The 22066-nt window shown below is 34.4% G+C and overlaps 2 pseudogenes; one reads left to right on the forward strand and one right to left on the reverse strand.

Moving 5' to 3' along the window:
* The first annotated feature begins 1367 nt into the window (after nt 1–1367).
* On the forward strand, nt 1368–1709 carry LOC106967487 (60S ribosomal protein L35a-like; annotated as a pseudogene).
* A 2150-nt stretch (nt 1710–3859) lies between these two features.
* Nucleotides 3860–15683, reverse strand: LOC106967469 (ubiquitin-conjugating enzyme E2 E1-like; annotated as a pseudogene).
* Nucleotides 15684–22066: the final 6383 nt, after the last annotated feature.

A 22066-nucleotide genomic window follows, 5' to 3' on the forward strand; every position in this document is an offset into this window, starting at 1 on the left:
GATGTGTATTTGATGTTAATTCAAAGCATTATTTGAATATTTCTTTATATTCATCTTTAAGGTGCAAAAGCTGCCACATACATCAAATATCCTTTGAACAAAGAATGATGTGATAATGAGGGGGAAATGTGCTTACCAATTGCATAGGATATAATAGCATTGGCTCCCTGACCTGCATCAAACAAAGAAACAAGACAAAAGAAAGAATGAAAAGAAACTGCCAGGCATTGGATCAAATGAATTGGTTTCCTCACTAAATAAACAATTTAGAGCTCCTCATCACTTCTCAGTGCATGTTCACATGTCATCCCTGGTAACAGCTCAAAGCTGATTTTGTGATGTCTCTGACTTGGTATCAGAGTTTCAGAAAATATCTTTTCTTCTTTTTTAAAGAACTTAGACTATGGATAAATAGCCTGTTAAACATAAACGATGCTGCAACTTTTTGTATTTGTACTGTAAAAGTTGTATCAGACCTACACATCTCATGTACATGTCCCCAATGTGAAGTCTTCCAGAAGTACAGAACAAACCATTTCCTCAATATCAGTGCCAGATTCAATGACAAAGTAGATCTTCTAATTATTCTGGAAGTTAGTTAAGCTATTTTCCTTTCAAGTCAGACACAGTGTACCAAGAAAATAGGATGAGGAAACAGATTGGTTGGAATTTGCATTCTTTTATATGTTTCATTCATGAATTTCTATTTGGTCTTATCCAAGTACCACCCCATTTTTCTGAATTTTGTTGGTAAAATTTGTTGGTACAAAATTACTTTTTAATCCAAATAGAATGGCCTCAGCTTCCATCCCTGGTCCTATCAAAAATCTCCTTCTACCATTACATCACTTCTGATGATGCCTCAAAAGTTGGTTATGTTCTATGACTTCACACCCGTGATATTTTTTTAATGTTTTTTTAATTTATTTTTGAGACAGAGCGAGACAGAGCATAAGCAGGGGAGGGGCAGAGAGAGAGACACAGAATCCGAAGCAGGCTCCAGGCTCTGAGCTGTCAGCACAGAGCCTGACGCAGGGCTCGAACTCACGGACTGTGAGATCATGACCTGAGCTGAAGTCGGATGTTTAACCGACTGAGCCACCCAGGCTCCCCTTCACACCCCTGATATTTGTTTTCAGACCCAGTTTCAGCTGTCACCTGCTAGAGCTGTCCTCTTTTGTCCATGTGTATGCTTTATTTCAGCTTCAATTTCTCAAAAAATAAAGACAAAAACAAAAAAAATGCAAGTCTATATCAGTAATACTTTGAAAATTTGAGGATAACAAGAATGTGGTGGGAAAGTAAAGATTAAAAGACATCTCTTTCTGCCATCTTGGAACCTGCCTGGTGGGAGCAAGACTCCTGAAATGACAAATATGTCTGGAATGCTGTAGTCCAAAGTCATTTTTGCTGGCTGTAAGTGGGGTCTCTGGAACCAGAGGGAGCACACAGCTCTTCTTAAAATTGAAGGCGTTTATGCTCGAGGTGAAACTGAATTCTATCTAGGCAAAAGATGTTCTTATGTGTACAAAGCAAAGAACAACACAGTGACTCCTGGTGGCAAACCGAGTAAAACCAGAATAATCTGAGGAAAAGTAACTCATGCTCATGGAAACAGTGGCATGGTTCATGCCAAATTCTGAAGCAACATTCCTGCTAAAGCCATTGGTCACAGAATCCATGTGATGCTGTACCCTTCAAGGATTTAAACTAACTGAAAAATAAATAAAGGTGTAGATTTGAAAAAAAAAAAAGATTAAAGCCCAAATAGAACAAAAAATAAATTAAATACTAGTATTCTTCCAAGTTCCTTTTTCATCTTTCACCCTTGCCAATTGATAATTCTTATCATTCCTGATTATCCCCAAATCCAACCTTTCCAACATTATGTGGATATTTTCCCCCTCAATAGCCATTTCCAAATTCCTAAAAATATCTTTTCTGCAGCGTTTTGAGAACCCAATTTCTGCATTTTTTACTAGGTTATATGAAGTGACGTAATTCTTAAATTGCTTTTCTGTTTTAATTTCAGTATACCTTCTTCCCCATCCAAATAAATAACAACAAATACAAACAAACAAGCAAGCAAGTAAAAGCCATTGTGTATGATACTTATAAGAAACACTTATAAGGTTTAAAATGGAGGGCCCTGGACATTTCTCAGACTTGTTTATTTGGAATTATTGAGCTATTGGCACTGTAACCTGTCTTTCAGTGAGTTGGCAAAGTGATGCACAAAACCACATTAAGGTTTGACAGCCACCTACATGAAAATAGAGCCTTTCTCTCTTGAGAATTACAACATCCTCCTTAGATCACTTTCTCAAATATGAGATAGACTTATGTATTTTTATCTCTGGTTTCCACTCTTGTTTTCTTTTCTTTTTTTTTTCTTTTTTTGGTTTCCACTCTTTTGAAACATAGAGTTTTAGAAAGTATGCTTCTTCTAATATTTCATTGAAAAATAATGACATTAAATGATATAAAATGATTTAAATTACATTTATAGACATGAAATTTTACAATAAAAGTTGTTGATATAACAATGATGTCTTCATTATTTGTAACTCATAACATGTATGTATCTTTCATTTATGCCAAAGCATTTAAAGTGTTTACTCTATGCAAATCATTGTACTAGACTCAGTGAGGATACAAAACTGCCTTCCTGAAACTTACAGTCCATGGAGGAAGTCCTGAGATCTATACAAATTGGCATCAAGCCAAATACACCTTAATAATTATTATTGAAAGAACCTATAAAGCATACAAAGAGTAACTACAATAGTAACAATTTTATAAAGAGAAACTATAGCTTTAAATCACTTAATTATGCCTAAGTATTTTTAAGCAGTTGTTAAGCTGAGGGTGTTTGGATATTTGTAGATGCTGATGAAAAACAAATGATAGAGGCAGGAAAAGAGTGTGTCTGTAGGACAGTTTGTTGGGAAACATCGTCAGAGGATTAAATGAGAATATATATTAAAGAGTTTAATAAATTAAGAGATTCATTTTGCTTGTTCTACTATTGTATACTAGCACACTAACAAATGCAGATGTAAGTAGTGCACAACATATAACCAATCCACTGAGCAACTCCTATTTTATACCTTACAATTAACAGCTTAATGTAGTTTACTACAGGTTTTCACAAGTGATTCAAACCTCTCACCTTGGCACAGTAAAGTAGACTGGAATATAAAATAAAATACATAACTACTCATTTCTTCTATGGTGTCTTATGGCCCTGTGTCCATTATATATATATATATATATATATATATATATATATATACATACACACACACACACATATATACTTATACATATATATATGCACGTATATGTATACACGTATATATATATATATATACACGTATGTATATATATATGTATACGTTTGTGTGTGTGTGTGTGTGTGTGTGTGTGTGTATATATATATATATATATATATATATATGGTGACAGTCTCTAAAAACTGTTAAATATCAATGTGCCCTCCCAAGAAGGAAAAATAAATTCCATTTTTTGAGCCAAAAAATATGTAGTCTTGGAAAGACTTTACATAAATGGCCATGTGTATAACCTGCACAAAATGAAGCTATTTTGAATTTACAGACTAAAAGCAACTGAACCCAAATGCCTATTCTCTGTTCTACACTTCAGCTAATATTGCAGAAGTAATGACAGTTTTAAGAGTTGCTATTATCAATTCTGTATAGTGTAGCAAGATACCTTAAGTTACAACAAAATCTTAGGAAATAAACTGAATAAAATCTGTTATAGAAATACCCTACTTTTTACCAACTCCCGCCCTCCCCCACCCCTTCAAAATCACAAGTAGCTCTCTCTAACAAACAACATAAGAATTGTGAAAACCCAATTTATGTAGCATATCTCTTGGTCCACTGTCTGGCCATTCTATCATGTTCTGCTCTGTTGGTCATATACTCAATGGCAACACTATGCACCAAAGGGTCAGCAGGATTGCAGTCTGTTAAGAAGGGAGAAGATAGAAAGGGGAACTTTAGAAAAGGTTAGTGCTGCACTCCAATTATCTTCTTAATATGTCCAAGCAAAGAACTCCTTGACTGTTAATATTACAGTGAGAGATTATCGTCCAAAATGTAACCTTTGGAGGTTGAAAGGGGTATTCTGGTATAAAAGTGGTATAAAGGAGGAGTATACCGCCCTCAAATACAGATCCTGGAGGCCCCAGCATGGTGGATCTCCATTCATAGATGTTACCACCTTTGGGACCAACACTACAGTTAGGTGGAGGATCTAAAGTGATGTCTGCCAGTTCCTTCTGAATCCTCTTTGCATTAGTATTGAGGAGTTTAGAATTCTTGCTCACACTAATTTTACTCTCCTTCTTCTTGGGGGCGTTTGTTTCTTTCTTGGTTTATGTTGGAGGACAAAGATGAGGAGGAGCTAGTGCTGTCCTTCTGAACGTCATCCAGCGAAGTGAACCCCACACCCCACCCAAGAAAAAGCCCATCTCTTTGTGTCTGACTCCTTTGTGCCACTGCCCTGGTGGGATGCTCCTGCTCCTTGGGCTGGGTTTGGCCTGTCCTTCTGTTGGTGGGAGAGGAGAAGTCAAACTGAGTGATGTTTGAGTAAATATCACTGCATAATATTAAAGTAAGAAAATACTAGTTTAAATTACATGAGAGATAGTAAGGGGCTATCGCTAAATGAGTGAGTTTTGACTGTGGTTTGAGGATCAGGAAATCTATACAATAAATATTTTATTTAATAAATCAAATGCTAAAAATACAAAAATACTTACTATGAAAATTATTGAATTTTTTGCTAAGTTCCACAACTGCAAGTCTTTTGATAAAAAAAATTATACGTTAGGAAAAAATATATTTTAAGACATGGAAACCAGTAAATTATAAGTAAAATTATAATGTAATTTATAAACAAAATGTAAATTTCCAATAAAATTTATGCCAATTCTAAGTACAATCTTGAGATTTTCTTGTAAGAAGAAATGTCTCAAAATGATAGTCATAAAAGATAAATATCGTCCAGTAAAGCTTTTTATTCAAGTTTTTTGAAAATGGTGGATGTATATAATTAGCTAAATTGATTTTATCGCACTGGCTACTGCCATTGATAATACTGAAATTGTTTGCAATTATTTATGCATTGTAACTAACTATTATCAACTATAGGAAAAACTATAGACCCTAAAGTCTTTAGCACTTTAGTCCCTTTAGTCATTTATCACTGCATTATTTTTTGGATAAGTTCAGTGATGAATCTAGACTCACAGAAATGACAAACTGAGAATAAAAAAGACATCACCTAATTTCCCACATCTCAGAAAATCCCTAAAGAGCATCAGTAAAATTGAGTGTTTTCTAAGCGCTGTCACCAAATGTAGAATTTAGTAAGATGAAACTGAGAACTGACAGTCATTTAGAAGCTCAAGGACACTATGAAATGATACATCTGCTGATTATAAGGGGGACTTAACACTAATGTGGAGTGAGTGATTGATATCAAAGTGTGATGGAATGACAACTGTTAAATATTATCAAAGAAAGTGTCTCTTTTCAAAGAAGACTACACTGAAAAAAAAAACAGTCTTTAATTTTTGTCAGTACCTTTGGAAAAAAATACACTGGTAATTCTTTAAAGCATAGGGCTGTGTAGAACATGTATTAACTACGTGATTGGGCAGAGAAGATAGAATTTGGTACATCCAATGATATCAGATCTATTTGCCCAAAGAAAATTTTACTCATAGTTTTTTTAAAGCATTATAAAAGCTTAAAATTGAGCTGAATATGGTGATGTCTCAAAAAAAAAAAAAAGAGAGGGAGAGAGAGAGTGAATATTATATTGGCTTATTTGAAGCCAGTAGAGGCTTTAGGGAAAAACAAAGTGCTGGTAATATTTTGACTATAATATCAGAGAAACCAATAGTAGTCTCAGATAAGTACAGGACATGTTTTTGGATGAGTGATTGAAACGGACTTAAAAAAAAAAATAATGAAAGAGGGGCTCCTGGATGGCTCAGTCAGTTAAAAATCTGACTCTTAGTTTCTGCTCAGGTCATGATCTCTCAGGTCATGAGCTCAAGCTCACGTAGGGCTCTGCACTAACAGCTGCAGAACCTGCTTGGGATTCTCTCTCTTCCTCTCTCTCTATCCCTCCCCCACTCAGTCTCTATCTGTCTCTCTCAAAATAAATTAATATATTTTAAAAAAATGAGGAGCGCCTGGGTGGCTCAGTCGATTGCCTGACTTTGACTCAGGTCATGATCCCACAGTTCGTGAGTTCAAGCCCTGCATCAGGCTTGCTCCTGTCGACGTAGAGCCCACTTCAGAGCTTCTCTTCCTCTCTCTTTCTTTCTCTCTGCCTCTACCCTGCTCACACTTTCTCTCTCAAAAATCAGCATTAAAAAAAATAACGACATAATCAATATTGCCTCAGTGATGGTGTTTACTCTCTAAGCTATCATATTTTTTTTATTTCTATCTAATATGTTCCATCTATAGTTACAGGTGATAATACATGAACTGTCACTTGAAGAAAAAGTGGGACAGTCAACATATGATAACATTGAATTTAGGGAATTCTAGGCAGAGGAAACAGCTTTTACAAAGACAAGGAGATATGGAATAAATGAGTATACTTGGAGTAGTTACAATATAGAATGAGAGAATCAGGGATCAAACTAAGGTCGAAATATAACCTAAGTAGTCTAGGAACTCATGATAGTGGATTTTGTTTTCATATATCAGATATAATACAATTTTCCTTAAATAGTATCAAGAAAAAATAAATTTTATGAGGTATTTAAATAATAATGATTTCAATATAGAAATATACTTCTAGAAGATTTGGATTGAAGAGACCCTGCAAATTAAAAGAGCAGTTAAAAAGAGATTATATCATCTGTGTTATAGTTCAAGATATGCTAAGTGAACACTATTATACTATAAACAGGAAATAAGAATGCATTTATGAGACATTTGGGGTGACTCACTATCCACTTGGTGATATATTAAGGATAAAGAATTGTAATTAAAATAATTTTTCAAATGTGTATGATTTTTAACTAATATGGCTGAAGAAAAAATATAAAATATAAAAATTTGGAAAAGGAGCAATGATTTCAGTATTGATAAGGCTTAAGTTGCCAGTGGGATATCCAGTTGGAGATAATAAATAAATAAAATTTCATTGTCTCGTTAGTTTTGCCTTTCCCAGAAAATTCATGAGAAAAAAAGGTTTGATGGTCATTATTATATTTGTGTCTTTTGAAGTTTTTTGTTTTAGTTAACTTTTGTTGTGTAACAAACTATTCTAAAACTTTGTGGCTTAAAAGAAATTTAAGTAGTTATTTAGCTCATGTGTATTTGTAGGTTAGCAAAACATCTAGGTGGTTCTTACTGGATCATTCTTACTAGGCTCAGCTGGTCTTGCTTCATGTATTTCAGTCAGCTGGTAGATTGGCCATGGCTGGCTCTTTAAACAATGTCATTCACAAATGATACCTTGGAAAACTTGGGCTACAGCCCAATGGTCTCACCCTTCAGCATGCTGGCCTAAGTTCATTTACATGGTTTTAGATTTTTAACAGAAGGAGTAGGAATGTACAAAGCCTAAGCCTAAGAAGAAGCATACTACCACTTCTACTGCATTTTGTCAAACAAGGCCAGCCAACATTCAGAAAGACATAAAGGGACTCCATTTCTTGGTGGTTGAAACTATTGCAAAGAGGGCAGGGAACAATATGGGAAAATATTGGATAAATGTTCATAGAAAAGTGCAAGTTCAGTAATCTTTAAAAAGAAAACAAGATAAGGAACTTTTTATGTCATGTCGAAGGTTAAAACAATGAAGGAGGTTGATTGAAAATAGAAAAGGTCAGATGCGTAGTGGGAAGACAAGAAGAGAGCTTTTTTAAAAAAATGCAAATAAAAATACTCTAGGTAATTTTGAAAATTCTTACTTTAATGTTTATTTTGTTTCCATTATCTATATGTTAGTGGTGAGAAAAGTAAAAATTTTGAAGAAAAATAGACATGACATGTGAACACACTCTATGTACTGGAACTCATTCTTGTGCAATGCCATGCTTCATATTGTCTCCTTCTTTCTTTCTTTCCTTTTTTTTTCTATTTTAGTATTGTGATAAACTACTTCATTAAATTCTTGGCAGTTGTCTCATGAAATATCAGTTCTATTTCTGATTCATAACCTTCTTATTATATCCCTTTTATCCGTGACTTTAAATTGCCTAATTGAATAGATTTTATATTTCAGAGAATATAATGAGTGAAAAAAATGAGTGAAAATAGAGATTTCTAATATACCCTCTCTCCTTCTGTACACAGTCGCCTTTATTATTAATGTCTTGCATTAGTGTGATATACTTCTCACAACTGATGAGCCAGTATTGATACCTTATTATGACTGAAGTCCACATTTTACATTAAGGTTAACTCCTTGTGTTGCATATTTATATATTTTTGACAGATGTGTAACATAAATCCACCGTTAGAGTATCTTTGAGAACGTTTCCACGGCCCTACAAATCCACTGTGCTTCACTTAGTCATCCTTCTGTCTCCCCTTCTGAACTCCTGGTCAGCTACTGATCCTTTCATTGTCTCATTAGTTTCGCCTTTCCCAGAAAATCATATCGTTGGAATTATAGAGTACATAACCTTTTCAAATTGGCCGCTTTTACTTAGCAATACGCGTTTAAGGATCCTCCATATGTCTTTGTGACTTGATAGCTCATTTCTTTTTAGTGCTGAATAATATGGCATTGTCTGAATGCATCACAGCTTATTTATCTATTCACCTACTGAAACACCTATTTGGTTGCTTCCAAATATTGGGAATTATGAATAAAGCTGCTACAAACGCTCATGTGAAGATTTTTGTTTGGACAGACGTTTTCTGTTCATTTGGGTAAATATCATGGCTGGATCATAAAGGTGGTGTGTTTAGTTTGAAAGAAACTGCCAGGCTATCTTTCACAGTGGCTTGTACCATTTTTCATTTCCTCCAGCAATAAATGAGAGTTCTTGTTGCTCCAAACTCATAAGCATTTGGTGTTGTCAGTAGTTTGAACTCTAGCTATTCTAATAGCTGTGCTATAGCATCGGATTGTTAACATGCAATTCCTTAATGGCATTAAACATGTTGTTTACATCTTTTCAAATGCTTACTTGCCATGTGTATATCTCCTTTTTGTAAGACATCTCTTCGGATCTTTCGCCTATTTATTACCTAAGCTGTTTGATTTCTTATTGCTGAGTTTTAACAGTTTTGGAAATTTTGAATATAAATCCTTTGCCAATTGTGTTTTCTAAATGTTTCTCCTCTTATGTGTTTTATCTCTTCATTCTCCTAACAGAACCTTTTACAAGACAGAAAATTTTAACTATAATGAAATCCAATTTATTAATTTTGTGTTTCATGGGTTATGTTTTTAGTGTTTTATCTCAATTGTCATTGCCAAACCAAGAATGTCTACCTCGTTTTTCTTCTGTGTTATATTCTAAGAGTTTTATATCTTTGTGTTTTATATTTCAGTCTATGATCCATTTTGAGTTAATTCTTGTGAAAGGTGTAAAGCTTGTGTTTACATTCATTGTGTTGCATGTGGATGTTCAGTCGTTCCAAAGCCATTTCTTAAAAAGACTACTTTCTTTTTCCCCCACTGAATTATTTTCCTCCATTGTCAAATATCAGTCGGCTGTATTTGTGTAGGTGTATTTCTGGGCTCTCTATTCTGTTCCACTGATCGTTTTTTTCTGTATTTCACTAATACCACACTCTTGATTGCTGTATCTTGACAGGACGTCTTGAAGTCAGGTAGTTTCAGTACTTCAGTACTCTCACTTTGTTCTTCTTTAATATTGTGCTGGCTATTCTGGATCTTATGCCATTTTATATAAACATTAGACTCTGTTGGTATTCAGAAAATAACTTTCTAGAAGTTTGATTGGGATGGTATTAAATCTGTATATCAAACTGGGAAGAACTAACATCTTGAAGATATTTATTTTTTCTATTCATAAATGTGAATATTTTTAATTATTATCATTTGCATTTACTTACATCTTTGATTCTTTCATCAGAGTTTTATAGTTTTCTTCATACAGATCTTGTACATGGTTTTTATTAGATTTATATTTGTATTTCAGGTATTTTATGTGTATGTAAATGGTATTGTGTTTTCAATTTTTTAATTCTAATTGTTCATTACTGGTATATAGGAAAGCAGTTGACTATTTTGTATTGACCTTGTATCCTTCAGCCTTTCTATAATGGCTTTATTTGTTTCAGAAGTTTTTGGTTGTCGTTGTTGATATTGATTCTTAATGATTTACTTAATTTTCTTATATTTATAAGAAAAAATCATTTTTAGCCAATCTGTATAGATTTGTATATTTTTCTTGCTCTATTGTACTAAGACTTCTATGTTGTTGAATAGGAGTGCTCAAAGAGGAGAGGGTGGGGGCATCCTTGTCTTGCAGCTGATCTTAGGGGAAAGAATCTAGATTCTCACTTTTATTTATAAAAGTCAGTTTATTCTCTATAGTTAAGACTCTGTTTCTTGTTTTACTTTCTCCCTTCTCTTTTCCCTTTTGCTCATTTGTTTTGTTTCTTGAGTTGCACATAGGAGTGAAATCATATGGTATTTGTCTTTCTCTCACTGACTTATGTCATTTAGCATAATACTCTCTAGTTCCATCCATGTTGTTGCAAATGGTAAGATTTCATTCTTTTTATGGTTGAGTAATATTCCATTGTGTGTGTGTGTGTGTGTGTGTGTGTGTGTGTGTGTGTGTGGTGTGCGTGTGTGTGTGTGTGTGTGTGTACCTTTTTCCATTCATTAGTTGGTAAACACTTGGGCTCTTTCAATAATTTGGCTATTGTAGATAATGTTGCTATAAACTTCGAGGCGCATGTAGCCCTTTGAGTTAGTATTTCTGTATTCATAGACTAAATACCTAATAATACAGTTTCTGGATCATAGGCTAGTTCTATTTTTATCTTTTTTGAGTATCCTCCTACTGTTTTCCAGAGTGTCTGCACCAGTTTTCATTCTCACCAAATGTGCAAAGAGGGTTCCCAGAACCTGTTGTTTATTGTGTTGATTTTAGCCATTCTGAAAGGTTTGAGATGATATGTCATTGTAGTGTTGATTTGTATTTTCCTGATGATCAGTGATGTTGAGCATCTTTTCATGTGTTTGTTGACTATCCGTATATCTTCTTTGGAAAAATGTCTATTTATGTCTTCTGCTCATTTTTAATCAAGTTATTCAGGTTTTGGCTGTTGCATTTGATAAGTTATTTATACATTTTGTATACTATTCTTGATAATGTCCCAATAGATTATTTTTGCTTTGCTTTTCCTTGCCTCAGGAGCTGTATCTCGTAAGAAGTTGCTATAAGAGGTTACTGTCTGTGTTCTCCTGTAGGATTTTGATGGTTTCCTGACTCACATTTAGGTCTTTCATGCATGGTCAATTTTTTTGTGTGTGTATGGTGTAAGAAAGTGGTCCAGTTTCATCCCTTTGCATGCTGCCATTCAGTTTTTCCAACACCATTTGTTGAAGAGGCTGTCTTCTCCCCATTGGATGTTCTTCCTGTATTGTCAAAGATTAATTGACCATGTAGTTATGGGTACATTTCTGGTTTTTCTATTCTGTTCCATTGACCTATGTGTCTACTTCTGTCCCAGTACCATATTGTTCTGATCAGCACAGCTTTGTAATATACCTGAAATCTGGAATTGTGATGCCTCCAGCTTTGCTTTGCTTTTTCCAGCCTGCTTTAGCTTTGTTGGGACTTTTATTATTCCATGTAAATTTTAGGACTGTTTATCCTAGCTCTGTGGAAAATGCTGTTGGCATTTTGATAGGACTTGCATTAAATGTGTAGATTGCTTTGGGCAGTATAGGCATTTTAACAGTGTTTGCTCATCCAACCCATGAGCGTGGAATATCTATTTCTTTGTGTCTTCTTCAATTTCTGTCATCGAAGTTTTTATAGTTCTCAGAGTACAGGTCTTTCACCTCTTTGGTTAGGATTATTCTAGGTATCTTATTGATTTTGGTGCAATTTTAAATTATATTCAAGTTGAAGAAGTTCCCTTTTTTCTTAGTTTGCTAGGTGTTTTTATCATAAAAGTGTGTTGGATGCTGTCAAAGTTTTTCTGACTCTTTTGATATAATCATACAAAAATTTGTCTCTAGTCTGTTGATGTGATTTTGTTCACATTTTTTCATATGGTAAGAGCCCTTAAGATGAGCTCTACGCTTTTAACAAAACTTGAAGTGTACAATCCAGAATTGTAGCTATAGACACTATGTTGTAACATAGGTGTCCATAACTTGTTCATATTATATATAATAGTATAAAATGTTATTCTACATTCCTTTACAGACTGATTGAATAATGAGCACTAAGAAATTAGAGAGATTAAGAAATTTAAGGGATCTAACTTAGGGGCAATTATAGCTTTGTCCCTAAGCTGCAGTGATTATTATGAAAAAAAGGTGATATAGAATGTTTTGGGACCTATTTTGGAGTTAGTATTGGCAGGGATTACTGATTAATTTTCTATGGATTTTAAGGGAAAAGGGAAAATAAGAAGGATTTTTATAAATATTTTTGTCTGAAAGAAGTAAAGTTTTTGTCTGAGCAATCAATGCCATCATGTGAAATGGACATTTGACAAGGAGCAATTTTGGAGAAAAGAGTGTAATTAATAGACCTGTTTATGGCATATATTGCCATTTATAGCCATGAGACACCGAGGAGTGAGTGAAGGTAGAAATGGTAATAGCATCTAGCATTGATTCTTAGATCTTATCTGATCTGGACAGTAAATAGAAGAGTGAGAGCAAGAAAAGGAGATTGGAAGAAGCAAGAAAATTATGATTGGAGAGAAGTCATGAGGAAAATAAAAATTCTTCAAGGAATTGAGTTTAGTTATTTATGTTAAATATTATTAGAAATTTGAGTTTCATACATTAAGTTTTATTATATTAAGAAAAAAGTGGCATATTATGTTTGTATTTTTCCTTGTATTATCCTCACTGCTAGCCCAGTAATAACAATAAAACAGGAGCACTGAATATGTTGGATGAATAATAAAATACATAATAAACAATAATAATTATAATAATAATAAAATATTGGCATTGCATATTGTTTTGGACTGAATTGTATCCCATCAAAAAATCATATGTATAGAAGCTCTTAAACCCCAGTACCTCAGAATGCAACCATATTTGCAGACGAGGTCTTTAAAGAGGTCAGTAAGTTAAAATAAAGCCATTAGAGCATTTCTAGAATCCAATACAACTGGTGTTCTTGTAAGAAGGTGAGACACCAGGACTGTATGTACACAGAGGATTGACCATGTGAAAAGGCAGCAAGGGGGCAGCCACCTACAAGCCTAAGAGAGAGGATTCAGAAGAAACCAAATTTTCTTGCATGTTGATCTTAGATTTCCAGGCTCCAGAAATGTGAGAACATAGATTTCTGTGATTTAAGCTTGAGAGTCTATTGCATTTTGCTGTGGCAGCTCTAGTAAACTGACACACGTAGATTTATTGACTTTAATGTAAATATCTCTATAATTATTTATTAATTATATTATTTCTGTCCTAAGTAGTTGTGGCAAGTTAAACCATTAACCTCTCTGGGGCACAGTATAATAAAGAGCTTAGAAGACACAGAAGTGTACAGGGTCATATAACTGAGTTATGCAGAGAGCAAAGAAAGTAACGTTAGAAAATTCCTAAGTCATGTGCAAAGTCCTTGACAATTAAGGACCTGGTCATCAAAATTGTGAAAAGGAGAAAATCAATAGGAATGATGGTATCATAAGTTCTTCAAAAGAGATTCAGTATCAATAGGGTGAATGAAAGAGGCCCTTGAGAAGTTTATTATACCTTCAAAGATTTGGGGTAAAATTAAATGTTTTATGGTCGGACTCTGAAAATTCAATTTGAAATGAAGGAAGATATATCTTACTGGTGTTAGGAAACTTCCAAATAAATTTACAGTTGATTTACCATTTGTTCATTTTAATAATTAGCATACTTTATTATAACTTAAAATGCATTATACATAAAGTAAAATAGTTGTTTATATAGTTTTTATTTTTCTAGATAAATCTCCATTGACATTTGCATTATAAAATATGTATTCGTTTTATGAACAAACTCATCCCAAATCACCTTTTCAAAGTTATAATTAGATTACATAACAAAATGTCCTCTACATCTGTTAATCTCCCTTACTTAAGCTTCTCTCAAGATATATGCAAACTATTTTTTCCATGCAATAGCTGGAAATGCAGATCGATTTAGAATATTACCAAAAGAAATTGATAAGAAAATTATTATCTTAACTAATTATTATAATTTCATGTATGTGTTTAAGATGCTCATATCAGGTTTGTAAACTCTTTAAATATTATCTATTTTATTATAATGAATATTATTATGCCAACTATTTTGAAAATCATAGAGACTAGTTTGATACAGTACTAGAAAACCATTTGTTATATTTCTTATTACTATATCAGATACTATTTTCAGGTAAGTATTTTATGAAGTTCTTGTGTATTACATAGTGTGATCCACACTATGCCAATTTACATAATCTAATTAATTATTTTCCTGTTTACAAATACATGAGAGCTGATTTCCCTCTGCATTATAAGTAAACTGCTCTAAAGAAAATAAATAACACAAATTTCATATAAATCAATTAAATTTAAGTTATATTTTTAAAATATGTCAGGATAAAAGAATCAAGCTACCAAATATAGAACTTTTAAAAATCTAAGAGATACTTTTCCTTCTCTTATAATTACTTTTATCATCTATGCCATTTTTTCTTAATTAAAGAAATGTTTTATGTTTATATTTTGAGAGAAAGAGAGCTCAAACAGGCGAGGGCAGAGAGAGTGAGAGAAAATACCAAGCAGGCTCCACTCTGTCAGTGCAGAGCCCAACACTGGGCTTGAACCTAGGAACTATGAAATCATGGTCTGAGCTGAAATCAAGAGTCGACGCCCAATTGATTGAACCACCCAAGTGCCCCCATCCATGTCATTTTTAATGAAACTAAAAAATATAGATTCCAAGAGACATCATTATTTTTTGTAGCATGTAGAAAAAAAATATAAAAAGCACCCAATGAAATTGTGACATATCTCCAATTATAAAAAGTGGTTTTTTTTGTAAATATTAAAATGTGAGCCACTCCCAAACTCAGTAAGTGTGTTATAATTTTATTCTGTTTGGTATAATAACAAATAATAATATTAGAAGATATATATATAGAACTTTAGACAAATATTTACTTAATTTCTCCAAGGGTATGCTATAATAATGTTCATGAAGTGATATAAACATCTGGATATTTACAAAAATGAAAATTATTTTAAAATCATTTGGATTTGGATAATATTCTGGTATCCGCTTGTTAAACAGTCTTCATCTCTCATGGATAAATTTTGTATTTAATATATGCTTCGTATTTCATTTAGGGCTTAAAGAACATGGAATTAGCTGCTGAATAGTAATTACCTGCATTTAGCATATACACAAATGGAAAACTTAATATCCTCAGCCTGATGTTTGATTTGACTGGATTTAACACCTGATTTTTCCATTTCGTTATACTCTGTTGAGAAAATGACACCAACTCGTTTTTTCCTCTCCTACTCACTTCCAATTTAATGAAGTAAAATATTAAAAAAAAAAAAAAAACAGAACATCCTTGAATAATGATACTTTTTCATTTTAATTACTATAGGCATGGAATCCCTTTGAAGTTGACAGCAAAAGATTGTATTTCTGATGTTCTTTTTAGTCTGGCAATTACTGTATTATTGAATAAATCTAGTTATACTGTTTGCTGAGAAAAAATGGAACTATAATGAGGAAATGGAACAAAAATAGTATTTGATCATCCATCTGCATGTCAGCAGGCACTCTCGTACTGAAGACCCTTCCTTAGCATCTATATCGCAGCTAATATCTATTATAGAGATAAAAATACACAAAAGTTTACACCTCAGCCAGTTCTAGGAAAAAGATAAACAAGTGTTTGCTGCGTGCCAACCTGTTTTTACATTCCTTGCTAAATCTATCATTTAGTAAGGTGACCCAATTAATGTTCTTGAATTAACTGTCTAAATAAACACATTTTTTTCCCTCCTGGAGGGAGAGTGAAGAAAAGCAAAGCAGATGAAATGTAAATTTTCCTTAGAGTTTTTCCCCAAATTACAAGACTCCGAATGTATGAAAATCCCCTGAATTTATCCAATGGCTTAGAATTCTGCTGTACTAGGTTTAAATAACTTACTTTTATATATTTCCAGCTATCCATCAAAAAAAAATGTGCACCAAGAGAATTGTAATCACATTATTTGCTTCCTTTGGAGTCTTAGAGAATTCACTATTAACTGTTGGTATTCAGTTCCCTAGAAACAATTAGGTCTGCTATAACATAATGCAGATAAATCAATAGATGATAGATAAATAGATGATAGATATAATAGAGATCATAGATAGATAGATAGATGATAGATAGACAAAATAACTAACTGTAATGGGTGAAATGACAAATTAGATTATGTTAAAATTAAGAAAGAAAGAAAGAAAGATAGATAGATAGATAGATGATAGATGATAGATAGGCAGATAGATATATAGACACATATATACATAGATACATAGATGGACACAATTAAACATGGACACACAGATAGTGAAAGGAATCTATTCAAAGCACCCCCTCCACCCTCACCAATCAAGTTTACAGACAAAATTCACAGATATCTGCACTTGGCCCTAAGTCGTTGCTTTTCTAGGTCACAGGGCCCTACATTCTCAAAAAATAGACCCCAACTACTAAACATATTTTCTAGCCTGACCACAGCCCCTATCCCAGATGAGCCGTGGACAGAGCCCTTTGAGACACCTGCCACCTCCTCCCCTACCCGGCCAAGAATCCACCTGCTCCCCACACCTTCTATGGGCACAGCAATGCTCTCACATCCTTAAAAAAGCTAAAAGAAAAACAAACAAAGAAACAAACAAAAACTTGGCTGGTTTTCATCTCTCTTGAAGTCTGGCCTCTCTCCTCCCTTGGAGAGTGAATAAACTCTGTCCTGCTTGTCGTTCTCCTCTTCTTCTTCTTCTTCTTCTTCTTCTTCTTCTTTTAAATATGAAATTTATTGCCAAATTGGTTTCCATACAACAGCCAGTGCACACCCCAACAGGTGCCCTCCTCAATGCCCATCACCTACCCACCCCTCCCTCCCACCCCCCATCAACCCTCAGTTTATTCTCAGTTTTTAAGAGTCTCTTATGGTTTGGCTCTTTCCCTCTCTAACTTTTTTTTTTCCTTCCCCTCCCCTATGGTCTTCTGTTAAGTTTCTCAGGATCCACATAAGAGTGAAACCATATGGTATCTGTCTTTCTCTGTATGGCTTATTTCACTTAGCATCACACTCTCCTGTTCCATCCACATTGCTACAAAAGGCCATATTTCATTCTTTCTCATTGCCACATAGTACTCCATTGTGTATATAAACCACAATGTCTTTATCCATTCATCAGTTGATGGACATTTAGGCTCTTTCCATAATTTGGCTATTGTTGTAAGTGCTGCTATCAACATTGGGGTACAAGTGCCCCTATGCATCAGCACTCCTGTATCCCTTGGGTAAATTCCTAGTAGTGCTATTGCTGGGTCATAAGGTAGGTCTATTTTTAATTTTTTGAGGAATCTCCACACTGTTTTCCAGAGTGGCTGCACCAGTTTTCACTCCCACCAGCAGTGCAAGAGTGTTCCCATTTCTCGACATCCTCACCAGCACCTATAGTCTCCTGTTTTGTTCATTTTAGCCACTATGACTGGCGTGAGTGTGGTTTTGATTTGTATTTCCCTGATGAGGAGCGACATTGAGCATGATTTCGTGTGCCTGTTGGCCATCTGGATGTCTTCTTTAGAGAAGTGTCTATTCATGTTTTCTGCCCATTTCTTCACTGGATTATTTGTTTTTTGGGTGTGGAATTTGATGAGTTCTTTATAGATTTTGGATATTAGCCCTTTGTCTGATATGTCATTTGCAAATATCTTTTCCCATTCCATCGGTTGCCTTTTAGTTTTGTTGATTGTTTCCTTTGCTGTGCAGAAGCTTTTTCTCTTCATGAGGTCCCAATAGTTCATTTTTGCTTTTAATTCCCTTGCCTTTGGAGATGTGTCAAGTAAGAAATTGCTGTGTCTGAGGTCAGAGAGGTTTTTTCCTCCTTTCTCCTCTAGGGTTTTGATGGTTCCCTCTCTCAACTTCAGGTCCTTTATCCTGTTGTTCTCTTCTTTGTGCAGTTTTTTGCCACTCGTGTCACCAGCCACCTTAAAAGACAAATAAGCAAGTACAAAAACCATCATTAAACTATCATAAAACTCTCATGAAATATTCAAGGAGTTAGCATAGATCCTAAGTCCACTCTATTAAACAGTGTATTGGAACAGGAAGTAAAAGGAGCTTAGAGTTTACCAGTCTCCCTGAAGTAGGTAATGATCAAAGGCCATTCTTACCACATACCACAGCCAAATAATTATTTTTTTATTGTTGCTAGATAAGAAGTTTAAAACAAAGTGTTTAATATAAAAGTGTAAGATTTACCCATTTTTAACCATGTTTCTGCCTCATTCATTTTCATCAATGTATAATATTTTACTTTGTGAATAAATCTAATTTTATGTTTCGATTTTTCTTAAAAAGTATAATATAAAAAGTGTTTAATATAAAAAATTCTATACCTTCAGTTAAGTTGCTGACATAAATAAATACCTGTGAGAAAAACTGAAATGTGGTTTTAATGTTTAAAGGTCTTGGGGCGCCTGGGTGGCTCAGTCAGTTAAGTGTCCGACTTCAGATCGAGTTGTGATCTTGCAGTTTGTGAGTTCAGTTTGAACCCCGTGTCCAGCTCTGTGCTGACAGCTCAGAGCCTGGAGCCTGCTTTTGATTCTGTGACTCCATCTTTCTCTGTCCCTCCCATGCTCATGCTCTGTCTCCCTCTGTCTCTCAATAATGAATAAACTTAAAAAAATTCTTTAAAGATCTTAAGAAAAGAATGTTAGCTACTAGGAAACGTTTTCCCAATAAATCTATCACTTGAGGAGAGCAAATCTTGATCTTAACTGCATAGCAGTTCCTAAAACTATGACAAAGAAACATTGACAGGAAATATATCTCAAGTGTGTAAAAATTAGCACACCTTTCTCTCTTATAAAAATGGTATAACATATTTTTCTCCAGTTTCCTGGACAGGGATAAGCTCACTGGTTACTTATTTAAACACACATACACACATAGACACAACACAAATGCCACCTTTATTTGCCATTTTACTATAATAGCTAGGTATATTTCTTTCCTACAAAAGGAAAAGTTTTGCTAACAATAATAAATACATGTATGCATAGTATTTTATGACATATATCATATACCATATAGATAGATAGATAGATAGAATAGAATATCTCTGTGGAAGCCACTAAACATAACAGATGGTACAAGAATTTGCCTTAGACAAATTCTTCCTTAGACAGGAAAGATGTTTCTTCAATTTTTGTAACAGTACAAATGGAGAAAAATTCTATGCAGATGGGTTAAATTATTAGTTGGAAAAAAGGATATTTCATGGAGTTTCTCACAGGTTTTTGTCAGTTCATGATTCTTGCTGTCCAGTCCCATCTGATTCTTCATAGTCAGTTTCCGTAGGATGGATTTTGTGGGAGGTAGACAGCAGCATGTGCTACTTTGACATTAATAAAGTGTCACATTAATAAAAACATAGTGTTTTCCAAGCAAGTCCAGTTGTTCTGGAAGGCAATATTCAGTTTTATGATTAAGAATCACTGTGTATCCACCAACATATCTAAATTATAAGTATTGGAAACACCAAGCATATGCAAGAATGTGTAGTAACTAACTCGTATCTATCACTAGTGGTTATGTAAAATGCTACAACCTTTTCAGAAAAGATAAGGACATTTTTTTATAAAGTTAAAAATACACTTACCACACCACAGAACGATTATACTCCTGGTTATGTATTCAACTATAATGAAAACATATGTCCATGTAAGAGCTTGTATATACAGAATGTTCATGGAAAATCTGTTCATCATAGCCAAACCTGGACATGACACAATAAATTGTAAAGTGGACTAATCATATTTATGAACAGGACTGCTACTCAACATAAAAAGGATTGATCTACTGGTATATACAATATGGATGATTTTTATTTATCTTCCTTTGTGGAAAAAAAAAATCTGTACACAAGACAACAATACCCTGCTGGCCTCAGCATGACCAGGTTGTGGTTGTTGAATGACAAGTATCACAAGGGAGGGGTGCATAGGTGGTTCATTCGGTTAAGGATCAGAGTTCTGGTTTTGGCTCAGGTCATGATCTCATAGTTTCATAAGTTTGAGCCCCACATGGGTCTCTGCTCTGGTAGTGTGGAGCCTGCTCAGGATTCTCTCTCTCTCTCTCTCTCTCTCTCTCTCTCTCTCTCTCTGTCTCTCTCTCTCTCTGTCTGCCTCTAACTCTCCCCCAACTCATGCTATCTCTGTCTCTCTCAAATAAGTAAAACTTAAAAAAGAAAAAGAAAAGTATCACAAGGGAAAACTTTGGAGTCTTGTACTATAGTATGTTTCAATAAGGATGTATGCTATGTGGGTGAATTTGCTTTTCAAACCTAACAAATTCTATGAGTAGAATTTATGCTTCCTACTATATATGCATTTTTCTTAAAATAAAGAACTGTAAACAAAAATTATCCAGGCTAATGCAGGTTTTCTCCCCACTCTACTCAGTAGTTTAAGTAAAGGAGCATTAAAAGCAAAAACTGAAGTTAATTCAGAATTAGTTTGTCAAAGAGAACAAGAGAAGGAAGTTGAAATTATTAGAAAGGGCATGATTAAAACAAAAGACTATAGGGGTTGACTGTAGAGGGAAGGAACTAAACATTGGAAGGAAATCAATAGGCAAATATAGAAGGGTCAAGTCTGGTAAGAGCAAAGATTTAGAGGGAGTAGGCGAGCAAAATGCTGGAATTATAGGAAGTTGTAGTCAGAGTTAAAGTTCAAACTTAAGATTTCATATGGTTCAAGTGTATAAGTTTGATAAGGTCCAGGATCTTGAGTAGGTCCCTGCACTGGACCGACGTACCATGGTATATTAGTTTCCTCAGGCTGCTGAAAAACAAATATCCCAAACTGAGTGGCTGACAAGAGTAGAAATTTATTATCACTAGGTTTTGGAGGATAGAAGTTCAAAATCAAGGTATCAGCAGGGCCATGCTCCCCTGAAGGCACTAGGGATGGATTTCTATCAGGCCTTCTAGCCTCTGGTAGGCTCAGGTATCTTTAGCTTGGGGATGGTATTGTCTCTGTGTCTTCACATTGTCTTCCTTCTGTGCCTGTCTCTCTCTTCACTTGACATTCTCCCAAAGTACATATTTCTGTGTCCAAGTTTCTCATTTTTATAGGGACACAGTCACATTGGATTAGGGCACAAACTAACAACTTCATCTTGTCTAGTTACAACTGCTATGACTCTGTTTCCAAATAAGATCACATTCAGAAGTTTGAGAAGTTAGGATTTTAACATATAAATGGGGGTAGGCATGATTTAACATGAAACACAGGCTTAGGAAACTGGAATAGTAAAGGAAACCAGAATTTAGTGATGGATATTGAGACTGATAAAGTAGGGATAATAAGGTTAAACAACATGAGCTGGAGGGGAAAGTAGCAGTCTGGATATTGCCTGGGGGACACAGCAGATTGCCACTGAGGAGTCGATATGTGGATGGAAGAGTTATGCTTTTTGTGAGGGAAGATCATGTTGACCTTCTGTGCTGGCTTGGAGACCTTATGTGCAGGATACGAGAAGAATCAAATGGTTGTGAAGGTGGCACAATGAGGAGGCTGAGTGGAACAAGGTCAGAGGGAGCAGCCCTGAAATGG

Source organism: Acinonyx jubatus, chromosome B1, assembly GCF_027475565.1.
Source record: "Acinonyx jubatus isolate Ajub_Pintada_27869175 chromosome B1, VMU_Ajub_asm_v1.0, whole genome shotgun sequence".
Lineage (NCBI taxonomy): Eukaryota > Metazoa > Chordata > Mammalia > Carnivora > Felidae > Acinonyx > Acinonyx jubatus.